At 40.3% G+C, this 19,562-nt stretch overlaps 1 protein-coding gene across 1 annotated transcript in view; it reads right to left on the bottom strand.

Annotated features, from left to right (window-relative positions):
• Nucleotides 1-19,562, bottom strand: part of AGBL4 (AGBL carboxypeptidase 4) — a 991,536-nt gene that overhangs the window by 346,862 nt on the left and 625,112 nt on the right. The window lies entirely within an intron of this gene.

Below are 19,562 nucleotides of genomic sequence, written 5' to 3'. Positions count from 1 at the left end.
TTTAAGCTACTACAAACAAAGTAGCAGTGAGGCTATTTCATTTACCATCTTACAAACATTTTAAGTTTTAGACCCTCTCCTCTTAAGGCATCGGTACTGAGAAAGAAAACTTTTCCTTTCTTCCAGCTCAGTGAGTAACATGCATTAACACCCTCTTGAAAACAGTGGCAGAGTCTTTGTCTGAGGCGAGAAGAGCCACTGGAAAAGACACGAGGAGCTGGTTGTGTCTGTGCTGGGTGAGAGAGGCCAGGCTTGGGGAGGGCAATTCCCTCCTGCCACTGGCACAATAGCAGAAGAGGTTGCGTTGTTGACAAGGAGAGAGGCTCCGCTTTAATTTTCTGATCCTGTAACTGCTCTTCTGTGGACAGATACTTGCTCTGCTGCATGTGGATACTCAGTGGGTTTTCCTGCCAGCCCTTTGGGCTTTTTCTGTACTGACTCTCCTTGTCACACTTTTCTTGCCTCCACCTCCTTCACAGGGCAGCGTTATCCACAGAGTTTCCATCATTGTCCATTAACTAGCCCCAGCATCTGCAGACCTCAAACAAAGGATTAATAGCCATAAATCCACCTGCCTTTCTTCCCTCACCAGCCCTGAGTTGCCTTTGTAAAATTACGCCTCGTGTCTGCAGGCACCCTTTCTTCATTCATTAATCTCACAGCTATAACAAGTTACTCCATTTGCAGCACCACTAACAAAGACTGTTTTTCAGCAATTCAGATCTTACACCCTCCACCTGCCTCCCAACACAGTTCTTTTTGCAAGCCCTTTACAAGTGTCCAGGTTTATCCTTTATCCACTCAGTACAATGTCCTCCTGATAGCTTCTCCTCACCCAACATCCCCAGCTTTTTTCCTTTTCTCACCACCCTGTTCCAAGTCAACAGCCTGTATCCCTGTCCTGTATCTCTTAAGACCACCCTGCAGTATGCCAATATCCCATTCACATTCACTAGTTCTGTCCCATAAACCCCTCAGTTCTCTCCTTCATGGCTTACTTTTAATCAACCTCAAGTTTGACAGCCAGCTACCTAGGCAGTTACTATGGACAACTTATAATTTATTTTGGACAGAAAGTGACAGGTCTGATGGAGAGAAGCAGAAGTTGGAACCATAAAGACAGCAATCTAATTTACATAAAGATACAGAATGAAGAAAATGAGAGACACCTCTGGAGTCCTTTAATAATATTCCAGCAAGGGAACATGACAGATCCTTCATGAAATAAGACAAAGAAACAAAGGGAGAAGAGAAGAAAACCAGAAGAGACCAAGTACAGAAGACATTTCAGTGACACAGGAGGGAGAGAAGTCACATCAAAGATGATCTAGGACGCAAACAGGTAGAAGGACCTCCAAATGAAGGCAGCTCATGTAATGAGTTTAGAGTCAAAACACAAAAGGCAGATGAGACAGTACTCCAGGCAGTAAGTGAGGACAAGCATTTTTAAGATGAATGAAACATTCTGAAAGAGGAAAGTACCAACGTAGGCTGTGTGTATAATAGATCAGATTTTTTCCAACAGACAGGAAACTACGTCAGGAGGAAGGAGGATTAAGATCCATTGCTCTGAAAGCAACCAAGGCAATGAGTTTAAGAAACCTTGCTACACGACATCTTCATTTCCAAGTCCCTAATGCAAGGAATGCAAGTTCTTCTCTGAAATGATTTTGTGAGCTATGAGCACAGAATAAGCATTAGTTTTAGATTATTTTACTGGAAGGTCACAGTAAGATTTCTTTCCCCCCCACCTCCTCTCTTTTGGAAAGATGCATACAACATTTTTTTGCCTCAGTTCACAGCCAAGCTGGATTTGGAGCTTGAAATCACTCTGTGTTTCTCATTGAAAACATGTGATGAGGCCACAAAGGATCAGAGTTCATCAGGCTTCCATGAAAAATATTTCCTACCTTTTGTTCGGTTCTGCTCCTATGTAAAGGTCTCATGTTTTCACACCTCAAGAGCCTTTAAAAGACAAATTACTTTTGACAACCTATACTTCTTTTCTGGTAGGGAAAAGATTGATGTATGCTGTTTCACATCACTATCACTGATGATTTGTAGGCCTATAAAGGCAGCAAATGAAATGACGTTTGTTGTTTTTTCCCCTTAACTGATATTAAACTTTTCTCCCTTAGACCTTTTGGACTGGCTTGCATATGACAGCATTTCATTTGTATTCCAGCCAAACATCATGCTATCTAGTGACATATCAGGTAGAACACAGTTAGACGAACTCAGAAAATAAAGAACAATAGAGGCATTTTGGATTTTTAACCAGCATGCAACATGTCCACTGGCAATGACTTCAAGGTTGAAAAGATGTCACTTTTTTAACAGAGCACTTGTACGTTTCATGGCTGCTGCGAAAACAACTACCAATGCAGCCAGGCATCAGAAAGCTCTTGGCAGAACTGTTTATTGACAGAGGAGACTCGACTGATCCAAACTGGCTATTTCACTGGCTTCCACATTTCTGCTGGGAAAGTTCAAAGCATTCAGATGAATTTCTTTGTATTTGGGTAGAGAGGAGTCAGTTTGTTCAACTTGTTAAACCACTGGAAGGGGAAGTATGCAACGAATTTGCTCCCATGCAGGCAACATGACTTTTGTGGGCAGAAAGGAGGAAGGGGTAATAAAGTTGGAGAAAACTCAAACTAGAAGCATGGGCCATTGCATTCAGGGTCCAAATACTTAGCATTTACAGAGCAATAAATAACCTGTGAATAGGACACTCTTTAGAAATTAAGAACAGTTGTCTACAAAATTACAGTTACAGACTTGTAAATCACTACTCACAGCTGGTAAAATGAAATACAGAAGCTTATGGCCTTGGGAACAATAATACATTGAACATTTTTTAAAACCACTTATTTGCCACCTCCTCCCCCCCCAACAATGGTAAATTCTACATCAAATATTTGTCATCCTTAGTCACTATGTTAAGTTCATTTAGTGACACCGCAGCCACACAGCTCCAGCAACTAAAGCTTACCGTGTCATTTGTTACCACGAACATCCCAGTACCCACAGTTACATTGCAGGAAGGTTCATTTCACCTCCCAGGGCCCTCAGGGGGAACTTGAACACGTGCTCACAGTGTTCACACATGGGCCGCCCCCTCCCAAGCCATTTGCTGCAGTCAAACCTGCCTCACTTTTGTTTCATTGATGGCCACCTCCCTCCCGCCCCGAGAGAGTGACATTTTAATTGTGTGTGTCCTTTTTTGGCCTATTAGCTCCCAGTCTCAGCCAAACAGCTGGGTAACTTCGGCTGGAATCCAGAATTAACATAAGCTGTTTTTAACCTCTTGATACAAAGGCATTTTACATGGTTCCCCCGTATGACCTCCATGCACAAGAGCCTGCTATTAAAATAAGCCACCATATGCAAAACACTGATGCCCTGAGACAGCTGTTCAGAGGCACTTGGCCATGGCCTGGTCCTGTCTGGCATTTGGCAATATCATGGACCAGCAAATTATTCTCACCGCTCCTGAGCCAAACACATCCTAGCGCAGTGCTGAAAACAGCAACGCTCTGGAGGATTCCCCCAGTGCATTTTAACAGTGTTCAAGTTTTAGTTCTTACCAGTGTAGCGTCCAAGCCCTCTTCTAACGTAAGACCATCATGTTTCCTATCTAAAGCGGTATTGCGCTGCACCCTGCCCACAGCTGCAGTACAGCAATGGGACCAAGCTGCCTGACGCAGGCAGGGCTGCTGCAGGGCAGAGGAGGGTTTGAAGAAGAGGTATGAATCTCACCATTTAAGAGCTTGGTTGTGAATGACAAGTAGAAGCTGTCAGTGTTCAGCTGCTCCTCTCTGCCCCACAGCAGCAATCTCTCAAGCAAGTGCTCAAGCACAGTTGTGGCTGAGCTGCGTTTAGCTTGGAATTTGCTGATGAAAGAACTTTGAGACCAAAAGTTTGTCTACTTTTCCCAACCTTCCAGCTCTCAAATGAAAGTATTATCATTTTCTACAAAGCCTACTTCCCTTGAAAAATCAGGACATTTCTACCGAATAGGTTAGATAAGGACTTGGATACAGATTCATACATGTTGACTTACATCACTTCTCAAGTAACCATATGTAGTGTAGTGTGCATCGGCTGTCTGAAGGATACAGGTGCTGTGCCACATGCAGAGAAGGTATTAGTAAGTACTTGGCAATGCGGGGTAGGCTCTTCCTCTTTAATTGCAGGGGCACGCAAAGCATGAGCAGTTACTTGCTCACATGAACAACTTTGTCAGCAAAAGGTTATTCAGAGAGGAACAATCTGGCCTGCACCCCAGTCTCAGAGGCCGCACTCCCCGTTTTAGCCATCATGACACAAAATCTGGAAGAAATACGCACATTTGAGTCTGCATGCTTGACAGGCCGCCAAATGTTTGTGTTGATTCAGTAATTCAAGAGATACACTGATAATCACATCACCAAATATCAGTTGGCCTTCATTTTTTCTCATCCAGAGAGGACAGAATGAGAAATCATTAGTTTACTTTTGGCTTCAGTACAAAATAGTGCATTCTCCGAGGCAGCGACCATCCATTCCATCAATGTTAGCAGAGCACTTACAGCAGCGAGGTCTGGGTCCAGGACTGGGGTTGCTAAGCAATATGGAAATACAAATAATAAATTAATAACAGCCACCTGCAAAAGATTACATGCTGAATTGTACCTTACCATGAAAGCTTATGTTTCAAACTTCAACTCATTTGGATTCAAATTTGCTGAAATTAAATTTAAAAAGAAGGAATGATTATTGTACAAAATGTTTTGAGAGATGTAAACACTTCCTTTTCTATTACTGTGATTCACTTTAGGGTTTGTTTTTCCTGTAAGGCATTTAAAGCATGCAGCTCTGTGGAATACAATGGGTGGTTTACTTATTACAGCACAGAATTGAAACTGCTTAAATACATTTTTCTGTCAACGTGTATTTTTGATTCCCATATTTAAAAGGTGACTGTTATTCTGTGTACAAATATGTTGTTAGCATGATTGATGTCAGAACAGTGTTTGCACTCCACATTGGGGAAGATTAAAAGCTGCTCCTAAGAAATCCTCTTTACAATGCACAGCAATGTAAACATACCATACTAGGAAATCTCACAGAAGAAAGTTCCTCTCAAGGCCACCTCAGATTCTCTGTATCTGCTCCGAGTTTGAGCAATACGGTTGCTGCCATGCATCCCTTAAGAAGGAAGATTCCTTCTCTGTAGGCCTGGTTTGTAACCCATTGGAAAGGTTCCCGTTGACTTAAATAGGCATACAGTGCCGCTCTGCACCACATCCCACAGCGAGGACCAGTCAGGGCTGTGGCTGAATTGCACAGAAAATGCAGAGATTAGGGAATGCAACAAGATCGTCAGACCTGGGGCTTTAGGATTAGGTTATGACTTTAGAATTTGATCTTGACAGTTAAAAAGAAAATACATGCTTTTACTTAGATTTGTGTTGCCCTAGGACCTGTGAACAAGCACCGGTCTGTGATTCTGTGTAATAGGAAACTCCCACAAACAAAACTATTTGGGGATCATTCTGGTTTCAAATGAAATGGTGGGAAATGGGAAAAAAAAAATCCCCTTTTTCCAGTGGCATCCCAATAACACAATTCACTCTGACCCTTGGCAGCCATCTCACCCACTGCAGCATTCAGACTACTGTTCTTACCGTGCATCAGGAGCCACAGTAACCCTCCACACGTGCACTTCCACAGCAAAACCTTAAAGTAGTTTGACATTTATTGGCTGGCAGAGAAAAGGTTTAAGCTTGCACTTACTGTAGACCAAATGCTTTCATACAGAAACAGTTACACAAAGCTACAATTTGCTAAGCTGCAGCAATTTAATTGCAAATTTGGACCTCTGTCATGAAAAGATTATCCTATCTAGGGATAAATGCTATTCTCAACCTTTGTACACCACTGGGGTAATGTTACCCTGAACCCAAAACAAACAAAAGGGTATTTTGCACAATTTTAAAAAAAGTTTTGTTTGTTGCAGTTAAGAAGCTTACAGTTGGAGTGCTTTCTCCCTGGCTCCGAGCAGAAGGGTTGCTTCAAAAGATGGACAGGTAAAACTGTGTGCAAATCCCAGAGAGGCAACTTCTGTGGAAACATGTATGTTTTGGACTCTGGAGAAATGAAGCAAGTCAAGGTTGTGTTGAGGCAGCAGCAGAAATTATGCTAAACCAAACTACAAGGGAGGTGCCATGTTACACAGCCAAATGCGAAGATTAGTATTTGTTTTTTCATTAATGCACTCCCTGTAACTTGGTTACTTAGGAGATTTCACTCTGCATTATTACTTAAGCTCACAATCACTCTACGCTTCGAGATTTATCTGCACAATAACCACAGCAATGACAAACAGAATTGGGGGCATCAGGGAGGAACACGGATATTTGGCTTTTTTTTTCAGAGATATTACACATACAGTTCAAGAGTTGGAAAGTTTCAAATGAATCTTGCTGGAAGTCCTTAAGAAAAGTGCTACCAAAACAGCAAATACAGATGAGTGTGTCATTATGTACTGTCAACTCACCTGAGCTATTCATCTTTAATAAATACATAAATAAAAACAATGGTGAAGCTCAGCCTGGTATTGTAACAGTAGCCAGGATAAGTACACATATGGTACCCCAAGAAAGTGCATCCATCAAAATATCAGTGGCTAAAATAGCCAGGCTTCACTTTTTGAAGCTACCAAGTGCTTTGAAAACTCTGTCCCCATCAAATTTATCTTCCAGGTGGCTTTCCAGATCCCAGCCTTGTCTGCACTGACATATACCACATTTTCAAAAAGCCTTTGGATAGTCTCCTGATAAAAAGCATACAGTGTTATTTGACTTTTAGAGCAGAGGGCTTGGGATTATGTTATCAATGCTCATTTCTGACTTCAGGTGTGATGCTGAACAAGTCAGCAGCTCCCTATTTCTGGGCATTATCAATCATTTTTCTGTTAGGAAACCTACCTGCCCCACTGGGACAATCTGAGGCTTCGTTAAATGTTTACAAACAGTTTTAGAATAGGTACAAATCTACATAAAAGCAAAAATAGTTTTCATATAACCACAGGTTAAGCATAGACCTTAGAGACACCTACTAATGCCACCATACTGGAAGGTAACATCAGTATGATGCAGCAGTGGAGAAATATCAGAAGGGAAGAAAAGATCCCTCAAGATGATTTTCAGAAGAGGAATAATGGAGGTGAGATTAAGTTTGACAGCCTAAATACAAGTTCCTACAGACTGATAGGAAGTCTGGTGTATGTTAGGAACTCAAAGGAAAGATAACAACCTCAGCAGAGCCATTGATTACTGCTGAATTATGAGCCCTCAGCATGACAAAGCCATGAAAAGTGCAGAAGATATTTCTAGAGAAAGGCATTTCTAGAAAGATAACGTCACTCTATAATGCACTGTTACCACCCCAGATAAAACTCAGAACAAAGCATCACTGATCAAGAAAGATCAGACAAGTACAGAAGCAGCTGACTAGGATAAGAGCAGATGAATTGGTGTGTGTAGCTCCCAAGCAAAATTTAAAAGACAGTTTAGTCCAGCAAAGGTAGAGCGGATATGATCTCTCATAAACTCTTCAAAGACAGAAAAAATCCTGCTAAAACTTGGCAGCAATGTTTGCTTAAGAATAAATAAACATGCACTTCTTATGGGTAAACTAAAACTGGAAGCTGGGGGGGGGTGGGGTGGGGGGGAATCAAGTCCTGAAGATCAATGTTGTAGGGTTATCTACCATTATGTGTAGAAAGAGCAAAATAGGAACTGATGCACCTGCATAACATCAGTCCTTTGACAGTACAGGTCCAGTAACTTCAATCCTGTGAGACAAAGTCCAACAACATTACTACAGAACAGTGGAAGAGACATTCTTGGAGAAGAGTGCAATCCTTCCCAAAAGGAACAAGTTGATCTTATATTTTATAAATGTTTCCTTTCCATAACAGACTGTAGTGTTTACTTTAATTCACCCTAAATGTCATAATTTTATTCCTCCATTAGCCTAAGTCTTCCAAATGAAACTGTATTTTCTGACACATTGATACACTTGTCTTTGATTTGACCTGCAGCAATGCAATTCAGGCTACAACTTGAATTGTTACTTTACTGTTCATTTCCCTTTTTCAAGGGAAAAAATGCATATATATTATGATGTATGAATTTCTGATTTGACAAGGTACTTGTGCTCTATTTAATACATCCTTCTCTGGTTTTCAGTGTAATAACCCACCCAGTATCCATAATGCTTAAGACAGCACTCACATTTTCTACCATCATCCTTAACACAGAAAATTCATTTGTATCCTACAGGCAAAATAACTCCAGATGAATTTAAGGACACAAGAAAGAGATTGGCACGTAGCTTACAGCATTGGGAGACAACTAGGGATTAGCAACAGCAGGACTTTCTGTCCTTAGCTCAGACTCCAGTAACCAGTGCTAAGGGATTCATGGTTCTGCAAGGATGTAGGTCATGCCAGAGGGGACACACAAAGTCCTGCAGGAGCCTGGAGGCAATTAAAAGCGGTGATGCAGCTGAACATCACCACAGGCAGTGAAAAGGGACTTCCCCTGAGACTGAAAATCGCAGGCAAGAACCATCTATTCATCTTTCATGTCTGAGAAGAAGGGATGACTTGGTTATAAAGCCTTTAAAATGCAATGAGTCACTTCTCAAAAGAGGTCACTGGTTACTGAAATTTTGCTGTAGTGTTTAATAAAGAGAAAACCCTTCAATAACAAATACAAATTCCTTTAATCACACTGTATCCGATTCTTCCAGTAATTACATTTGGGGTACCTGACTGGAGAAACAGGTAATTCTCATATTCAGTGTAGAGACAATACCGGCCAACAAGGCACCCTACTGCTAAAAAAGCTCCACTGAAGTTTGTTTCCCAGACCAGAAAAGAATTTAATTGCTACCCAACAACAAAAGATCCCCAGCTTTTACAGAAATGCCTGTATACCTTGTTCAAGGAGAAGAAAGTGCCATGGGGGTTCACTGAGTCTAGAGGAACTTCTCACAAAGGACCAGCTTGGGAGAAACCCACCCATCATTGCACCTACCAAATTCTGCAGCCTGACTGGTGCAGGCGATCCCCCAGTTGCAGACTCCCTCACTGTTAATGCCACACAAGTCACAATAACTTGACCACCATCAACTTTTATATTAAACTCATAAGGTGAGCCTTAAATGTTACAAGCTGACAGTGCAGTGGTAGCTAATACACCATGGAAGCACTGAAGATCCAAATCAAACCTGGTGCAGAAAGATACCCAAATGTGTCAGTTGTAACAAGCTCACACTATCACCTGTGGAGCATAGAAGTCTGACAGAGCACAGTGGCCCTCCTTTTGACTAGCAATGTTGACCTCCCCTAGCAAAATAGCTGAGCTGCCGTAGGTAGTGGATCTAGTGGCACCTGTGGATCTCATCACAGGCCAGATTATGATGTGACAGCAAATCCCCTACCCACAGAGGATGAAAACCTGGCACTTCTTGCACCACAAAGTTGAAATATCTTAGGTACAGGTTTGACCTGACATCCAGAACAGGTGATCAGGTCAGTCAGATAAGCAGGGAAACCATGAGAGCAACTTCTGTGCCACCCACAACCCTGTAAAACATCACCAAGGCCTTGCCCAGAGTGTTTAATAATACTGCAGCACCGGGGTGGGATCATAAGAGAATCAACTGGTTTCTGCCCTCGGTATTACAACATGCACTTGAACTGCTCTGATCTTACCCATCCCATCATTAAGCTTCTAGTTAGTTAAAACCTACACACCCCTCACAAATCACGTGGGAAAGGGCCACCTTCGGTCACCCGTCAGAGAGGGATGAAGCCCAGATTAGGTAGAATATTACAAGTATTTTTGCTCTTGAGCTCATCAGATGAGGGTCCTCATTTTCACTGGATCAGCTCAACAACGCTGTCCTGTCAATTCTTTCTAAATGAAACCTGGACAAACCCACATGTGAGCTTTAAATTGGCAGAGATATTAATTTCAAATCAATAGGAAATACAAAAAATATCAATAGGCATTTAAGAGTGAAACATTAATTACTTTTCAAAAGGCTCAGTACACAAATTTCCTGATGCCTTTACAAATAGAAGCCAATAACATGATTTCATAACATTTATAAATGACTAAGTTAATTAACAGGGAATCTTCAGAGAGATGATGAAGGAAATTTAGAAGAACCTTGTCTGACACTATTTGAAATTCTCAAAGGAAGGAAGGGACTTCTTAAAAAAAGATTAATTACAATTTTTTTCTTTACCTTGATATAATTTCTGTTTACATATTTAAGTCGGTTTTGACCTTCAAAATACTGGCAAAGAACAATTTTCATTAAACCATCTCAGTGGAAGAAGTTGGATCTTCCTCATCTTGTCTCTGAAGTTAACTGAGAATATTAATTATTTAGCAGGTCAAACAAAATATGTGTAAGTCCTATCCACAGCAACCTTTCATTTGTCAAATTAGACACAGCAAAGGTTGATGTATAGTAAGCTTTTCTCCTATCAGGTCTGATTCCTTCATGGGGTTTGGCTGGAGGCTGCAGAATGAAGTCAGTCCACAAAAGATGCTGTCTCTCTCTAAGGATACCCTCCCTTCATTGTGAGCGTATGTAACAGCATAACGATAGCAGCTCTTCACCTTTCTTTGGCAATTCATGAGTATCATCAACCAAGAAAACTCTGTAACTATCCTGAATATGGTACAAAATTTAACAGTGGTAAAATGACCATGGCTTTCCTTTCTTCTAAGTTTTATTATTTCAGTGTCCCCCTTTCTGTGAAACTCTGCTCACCTGTTGCTCTTTGCAGCCCGGTTTGACACCATCACCCACCTGCCTGGCTGAGCTATGAATACGTGAATAAATAGTTTGGCAAACAGGAAGAACATGCTCTGTCTCATGGTTGGCACATGTATAGTACCAAGTCAAAGAGGAAAGTACCTTAGAGATAAATACTAATTTTAAGAGCAGTATTTTCATGACAGAGCTATATTTAATAATACAGTAAAAAGGGAATTACACCGGAACATCGATTGATTAAGAATCAATTAAATATCAGTTTTTTCTACAGAGGCAAATTAAGTTTGCCCCATAAAATAAAATTACAACTGTTTTATATGACATTCTAACACAAAGTGACATGCGTCCTAAAACATGAGATTGTATCACATGAACTAATAAGGTATTTAAGAGCGTATCAAGAACTATTCTATGGAAAGTATTTCCATAAAACTAAAATGAATTCGGGTAGATGTAAAGGAAAAATATTACAAAAACAAGTTGCAACCTAGAAAACATTGGCAGTGGAAGACTGAAGACACCCAGTCTGTTGAGATGTTCATGAGGTGGAGAAATACTAAGGCAAGAGAATATTAAGAAAGAGAAATCAAGAACAAGGAATTAAAAGTTAATCCAGAAAAATTCACAGAGAAATAAGGCACAAGTTGACCAGCGAGGATAGTTGTTACCCACTGGAATGAACTACTAAAGGAAAAGATGGATTTAACACTTTGATGCTTTTTCAAGACTGATTGTTCTTCTAAGCAGCATGCTGTGGTCCAACCAAGGTTTCTCGTCAAAGGAGCAATTGAGCAAAGCTTTCTGACGTGTTCTGCAGCAGACCACAACATCTCATCAAATGACCCACCAGCAGACGCACCACAGCCTGGAGTCTTTCCACCCACCTTTAGGCATGTAACTCAGCAGCTAAGAACATCCTTCTTAAGAACTGTACTTAGATCACAGAATTTTGAAACAGCTCTTTCTTTCTGAGATCAACAGGTGGCTGTTTTTCCTACAGTAAATGGAAAAAGGGAGTCCCAGAAGGCAATTTAAAGTCATAAATCAGTATAATCTGTCAAAGCACCTAACGCTTTCCATTGCTCTTCTGATGAAAATGACAATCCAGACTTCGGCACCACAATTAGGTGGGAAACTTCCAGGCCACTGAGCCTCTGAAAAAGCAGGAGATCCTCTGTTTTGAGAAATGAACATTTGTAAGAGATCCTGCTGAAAGATCTGCTTATTCCATCTTACCTCTTTGAGACCTTCATATATGAGTAAAATTTTCTTTGCTACAATCCATGCTTTGGCATGGTAAGAAAAAAAGAGAAAACGCTGCTATGTGAAGTCCCTCAACTGCAAAGTCTGCCCTACGGTGACAGCAACGCTACCAGATCTCCTAAGGAAATGCTCTAGCTCTGTGTCACTTATCTCCAGGAATAACAAGCAGGTATTTAACTTCAGAACCCTGCTGACAACATGCAAGGCAGGAATTGTGAAATGCTTCCATCTCCTTACCTTTAAGGCAAGCACAGAAGACTGCCTCCCACTTGCAGAAGGAACAGAAATGAAGACCAGGAAAACAGACAGGGCTGGCTGACATCACAAAAATTATCAATCTGTGGATTTACATGGCATAGACAGATTTATACAGAATAACAGTACATTACATCTGTAAACATACAGCTGTGTAACTGCACTAGAGGTTCCTGGCTGCAGAAAAAAACACTGATTATTCTACTTGTTAAAGGTTAAATTCTTGGCACGTAAAAGTGATTGGACTTTTTTAATTAATAAAACTTCTGGCTGATTGAAACCTTAAATGCCAGTCAAACTGCTTGAGAATTTTCTGTTTGGCTACTGACCTAATCTAAATTGCATATATTAATTCTCTGTGGGAAGGTAAAAAAGCCTACATGACCCCTCCACAACCTGTTCTTAGGCGTCCTGTACCATCCTCCGCATTTGGCTGCTGCTGAGTGGATCTCAGTTACTTTTTAAGTTTAGGAAAGCCACAGAGTGGAAGCTGCACGTGTTTACCAATGTGGCAATGAACAGTCTTTGTTGGATTTAGGGGACTTTGTCTAGCCTTTAGGGGACTATACCTAAAGAAAAGACTCCCTCTAGGTTGTCCTATCCTATCCTAACAAGGAGGGTGGTTCCTTGCACTGTGCTCCAAAGCAGAGATGATGCTACGAGATCACCTTCACCCCTGCTTAGACGCAAAATCTACCTCCTTATTTGCTTATTCCTGTAAGGATGTGCAGTGAAATGCAGAACTTACAGTGTACATTGGTCCTGGAAGGATTAAAGTGTCCTTGCAAATGCAAAGAAACGAGCAAGTGTCAAAGCATTTTAAAATACAATGCAGGAAAAAAATGTAAAATCCTACTTTCAGGAGTATTAGTTTGTCGTAATCTAAGACTCTTCAAGAAATGGAAACACAGAACATTAACTTGGAGACAGGTGCTTTGTCCCATCCACCTCCAATCCTGTTTATTTTGAGAATTATTCTTCACAAGGCACCTCCATAAATCCTGCAGAAGACTCCATACAGAAAGGGTGGAATATGGTGCATCAAAATGGACTATTTTCAACTATCAGTGGGCTGATATCCCAACTTAAAGATCAAGAAAGATGTCTCCCATTAAACTTCTATTCTGCTAATATAAGAAAAATGGAAAACACATGAAAATACTTTTTTTTTTTTTAAACTAAACTAAATCCAGTAAGATGACTGTAAATATTTCTGGAGACTTTAAAGATATATTTTACTTTAAAGGAAGAATATGAAACCCTCCTGTGTAAGCTTTTTCATTCATCCAAGTCTCATGTGGAATGGGCTGGTACCAGTGTGATATGGCACTATCAGAAGTATTTCCTCTACTGCTGTCCCAATACATCCTTCACATTCATTAGGGTGAACACCAAAGAGCGTTCACAGCCAATTCTTCTGATAATCAGCTGATCCCAAGAAACTGGCACCCTTCACCACTCCAAAAGCTCACGCTAACTATAATGGGTACACATGCACCAATAAGCATAATTTCTTATGCTTCACAGGACTTCTAGCAATTGTTATACTACAATAAAACCTAAGGCACCCCCAGCCTCCCCTTCCCTTCGGTGTTCAGTAAATTTTCTGTGACTCTAATTTCAAATCACTAAAGACTAAAATTTAATACAAAAGTAGGTACTCTAATTCATGAAAAATATATACTAATAAAGAGTTTAGTTCTGTTAAGGTTTTACTATCAATAAACAAGGAACATAGTGTTGCTATAAATGTGGAGGAAATAATTTCCTTTGAAGGAAGTTTTCTAGCCAGAAAGCAGCACAGAAAAAAATCCCTTTAGGCTCAGCTTCTTCCTTTCCTCCCAGACTCACTTTCACTTCTGTTCTGATCCAGACATAATTAAACTTCATCTGATGTCATAGGTGAGGTATTTTCATCTTTATGATAAACAAATGATGTCACAACCACAGGACTGATTTCACTGCAGAACTGAACAAGTGGGTATGTGATGAGTAGAATGGAAGTTATAGCTCAAACATAAACAGCAGAAATAATTGCAAAAGTAAAGCAAATGAACATCCAAGTAAATGAATTTCTTTTTGAATCACTGTTCCTGTTTTCCAAGTACAAGTGATTCTCCTTTCCTGTTTAGGAAGCCTGAGGGGATGAAAAAGTGTCCAAGATGGTGAAATTAAAAATTAGCTACTGAGCATGAAACATGCAATGATTGCACTTCATAACATTTTTATTGCGTCAGTTTTGTATGAATCACTTCACAGTTCCACAGTTATGATGAAAAAAATGACACCAATAAAGTCTAAGCAATTGATGTTATGACTTCATCAATCTAAGACTAAAGGCATGCACAGAATGACAAATATTTTCAAGAATAGCGAGAAAACTCTCACCTCATTCTGAAGAAGCACAAGTTTAATCTTTGTACTTTTTTGAGGAGTATCCATTCTCACACCAAAAGATGGAATATTGAAATAATCCTCAGCATAGCTCTATGTGACACAACCTTAATTTCTCTTTCAGGAACAGTGAAGGTCTAGGTTTCTCAAGAATTATGAATGTAGCTAACGCACAGTGAGGTTACAGCTAACACAGAATGCTCCCAGTTCAGAACATTCTCACTCCTTTGCGGTTTTGCATTAAAGTAGTATTATTTTAACAATGACCTGCACTTAGCTTTATTTTTTAAAGGTCTGCAAATTCTGGAGGAGTGAGGCTGAACTATCTTCACAATTTCACTAAATAAATAAAAAAAAAAAAGTTACATTTATTGCTACTTAAAACTTCCAAGTGGACAATAATCTTATGCTTAAAACAACAAAGCAGCATCGTAGTAATCTATCAGATACAGCATGAAAGGTACATTGCTAAGAAGTGACCTCCTGCGGGGAGGCTGTACCTCCTTTTGACAGTCATGCAGGGAGCTAACCAAATGCAGCTTTAAATACCTTCTACTTACAGGTCAACTTTGACATGACTAAATTTTAGTCTGACTGCATTAAAAAAAACCCGAAACCTCCCATCTCTATAAAGCATCACTAAATCCAAACCTGTCCTGTAACAGCAGAACCTAACAATCTCTTTTTCTCTCTAAGAAATCACAGAATCACAGAATGGTAGGGGTTGGAAGGGACCCCTGGAGATCACCTTGTCCAACCCCCCTCCTTGAGCAGGCACACCCAGAGCAGGGGCACAGGAACGCGTCCAGGCAGGTTTTGAATATCTCCAGGGAAGGGACTCCACAGCCTCCCTGGGCAGCCTGTGCCCCTGCTCTGGCACCCGCACAGGAAAGAAGTTTTTTCTCATGTTTAGCTGGAACTTCCTGTGTTCCAACTTGTGCCCATCGCCCCTTGGCCTGTTGTTGGGTACCACCAATAAGAGTCTGGCCCCATCCTCTTGCCACTCACCCTTCAGATATTTATAAGTATTGATAAGATCCCCCCTCAGTCTTGTCTTCTCCAGGCTAAACAAACCCAGGTGTCTCAGCCTTCCCTCATGAGATGCTCCAGCCCCCTGATCATCTTGGTAGCTCTCCACTGGACTCTCTCCAGCAGTTCCCTGTCCTTCTTGAACCGGGGAGCCCAGATCTGGACACAGTACCCCAGATGTGGCCTCACTAGGCCAGAGTAGAGGGGGACGATAACTTCCCTCGACCTGCTGGCCACACTCCTTTTAATGCATCCCAGGATACCATTGGCCTTCTTGGCCACAAGGACATGTTGTTGGCTCATGGTCAACTTGTTGTCCACCAGCACTCCAAGGTCCTTCTCAACAGAGCCACTTTCCAGTAGTTCAGCCTCCAGCCTGTACTGGCGCCTGGGGTTGTTCCTCCCCTGGTACAGGACCTTGCACTTGCTCTTGTTGAATTTCATGAGGTTCCCCTCGGCCCAGCTCTCCAGCCTGTCCAGGTCTTGCTGGATGGCAGCACAGCCTTCTGCTGTGCAGAGCTTTCTTTTTTTAATTGAGTGGCTAGACATCTTGACTGAGGTATTAATATCTCTGGTAGGATTCTTTCCTTTAATATAACAGAAATTTCATTTAAATTTATAATAGGAAGCTCATTTCCCTTATAAAAATCATTAACAGAAAATAAAGCCCTTTTTGTTAACTCTAATCTTGCTTCCTTGCAAGTGTGCCAGAGGCACTTTAATATGGATCAGGTCACGAATACCACAAATTACAGCAGCAATGCGTGGCAACACAGGATCAGATTATTCATGTAATACCTTCTTCCTTCTTTGATTAAAAAAAAAAAAAAAAGTAGTAAATAGTATGCACTGATCTCTCAGGACAAAGTCAGTTTCTCTTCAGTCTGTGTTTTTCTGATACTTACAAATCCAGGTTTACAGTATGAAGTAACGGCACAGCACAAACCTTAGAATGATGAACGAGGGGTATTACAGGGTATAATAAAACCTACTTCATTTTATGTCAAAATTCTCTTCTGTTTCACGTGATGTGCAGCTATGAAGTTAAGCTAGAGTGGGAAAAAGTAGGTGCTATTTTTGCATAAAGTTTTCTACGGTAGATTCATGGCAGGTGCATTATGAACAAAGCAAAACTATGTACAAGCAGGCACAATTATGGAATAAATAATGTACCAACAAGAACAGCATTGGCCATAAATGCAGTATAACATAGTGAAATTAAATTCACAGTTAATTTATCAATCGGTATTTTAATGCAGAAAAGCACACCCCATTAAAGTTTGTTTTCTTCCTTGGGTAAAGCTAGAACACATGACAACTGTAGCCTATTTCCCTACTTGAAACGCACACACTTGGAAAGACTTGTAGGGTCTTCATACGGGTGTACGGGGAGGGAAAAGCCAAGAGTAATGACCAAGTGCAAGTGCAAAGATGTTATTCATACACACCTGTTATCAGAGAGCCCTCCACACATTGCCTTGCAACTACAGCGTGCAAAACTGGCTCATTATTAGCAAAAACTTATTTCCAGAAATCCAAAGATTCAGTTCAAGTTACAATACAATAAAGAGGTGTAGTACCTTTAATATGTCCTATTCCTTTACCATAAGTCAACAAACCTTCAGGTGATGCTCACATGAAAAGCCAGTTGCCCAGCCCAAAGGACACAGTATTAGCCCCCCACAATGTTACGCTTCAAAGGGAAGTGAACCTTTTTATGCCACCCAAATACTCCTGCTGAACTCTGCTAAAAACTGCCTGCTGGGCCTCGGCTGAGAGGAACTCCAGGAAGAAATGGATGAGGACTTCCAAGATACCTTCCCTAGAAAGAAAACTGGAATTCTTCAGCAAGACGCAGCATTAACATCTGATGGGACAAATCAGTCAAGGAGAAGCCTTAGAAAGATGATGCTGGTTTTGCTGAAAGATTTAGAATCTCTAATTTTTGGGGCCAGGCTGAAGTCCTAACTCTAATTAAATTTTAATCTCCTTTTCCCAGGTTTCATAAAATGCTGTCTCAAATAGGCTTATCTTCTAAGAAGTGCAGAATGATCTTCTCATTAAAGAATCTGTTACAACAAAAACACATTAGTACTAAAACCACAAAAGACTGAGGAAATTATGGACATTTTCTCTCAAACTAGTGGATCATCCTAATATCACTTTAAAAAAAATTGTGCATTCACAAGTCTGCTTGAAAAGTGGGAACTTGCTGTTTAAGTGTTTCTTCAGTGTTATCTCTATTTTGTTCTTTAATTAATAAAAGGATACATGCACTGACATTATAAAGACTAATTTGCTATTTAGCATCCCAAATTAGGAAGCATAAACATTTATGCACTTCATTAAACACTACCTAAGAACACTTTGAGATTAACAGGAGACAAGCTAGGCTGTTAAATGCAATTTCAGAATATGTGTAAGTCACTGTGAAAAGACACTCCTCTTCCCATCCCTCGCTATGAATGCTCCCTGGCTTCATCCTATCGGCACCAGCACTTATGAAATGAACCTTGGAAAGCAGTGATAGCCCACATGTCTGCACAAGCACAGGTGCCAGTTTAAGGGAAGGGATGGGAATGCAGGGACACGAGCAGCTTAAGTGGGACATACTCTTTTGGCAGCACGGCCTACTCGGATCAGCACAAGCCAATCATGAAATTTCACATTAGAAAGCATAAAACAAACACTTGCACCTTGAATTAAGACCTTATTTAAGCATATGTGGTGTACAGAAGACACAACATGGCCTTTTCCTCCATCACTTCTGAAACAGGCACTACAGTTCTAGCATGCCGCCTCCTCCCACCCTCCCTTCCCCTTTCCTCCATCCACCCCAGCCCTTTAAAGAACCCTTGCACTGTTCCTTTCAAGTTATCTATGCACACGGGACATGGAAATAAGTTTAACGTTAAGATATACCAGTGACACAGGAAGATGATAAGAAATGGTAACTCTTTCAAAACTACAGGAAGCAGAATTTCTGCAGTAGAACAAATGGTGATACTCAGGAACAGGCAGCCTGAAAGGCAGATAATCACATCTGTGTGCGTAACACAAATGGAAGGTTTACTTACCATGATCACCAATACGAATCCTCAAAATTGATTCGTACAGCCCTAAGTCATCTCTAGAAACCTTATTCTCAAAATCCTTCATGAAACAAGGCTTCAGGTTATATTCTTTCACTTACAAGAAGGTATAATTCAGACAAACTATTCCTTATAACTTTGCATCACAAATCTAACTTCAGTGTAGGAAATTATTTGTATTTTTTATTTAAATTTGTGCTAAAAGTGTCCACTGGTAAATTATGGGCTTAGAGGAAATAGTACTAAATTTTCTATTATACATAATCCTGCCATAGCGTGGCAATCTTTAAATTCTTTGTAAATACAAATACACTAAAAATAGAGTGTTACAAGAACAGTAATACAGACATACTGAAGAGCTTTGTACCATAACCAGAAACCTGTAAAGTGTCTTGGTGCCTGAAAAAGAACTGTTTTTAGATTTTTATTTTTTTTTAATGAATTATCATGATTTTACAAGTTAGAGCTTTGGGTCCTTTGATATTGGGTTTTGTTTGTTTGTTTTTTAAACTATGACAGTAATGGTGATCTATCTACAAGATAATAAGTGAAAAAGAAGCATTCTTTGAGTGTTTTTGAGCAAATATATTGTTAGAGATCAAAACAAAGATTTATAAAAACAAACGATTAAAATTTCAGTTCAGAAAAACACTTTGTAAAATACAATAAAACCCTTTT

The sequence above is a fragment of the Phalacrocorax aristotelis genome, chromosome 6, assembly GCF_949628215.1.
Source record: "Phalacrocorax aristotelis chromosome 6, bGulAri2.1, whole genome shotgun sequence".
NCBI classification, from domain to species: Eukaryota; Metazoa; Chordata; class Aves; order Suliformes; family Phalacrocoracidae; genus Phalacrocorax; species Phalacrocorax aristotelis.
Note: the sequence above shows the minus strand (reverse complement) of the source record. Positions and strands in the feature narration are given on the sequence as shown.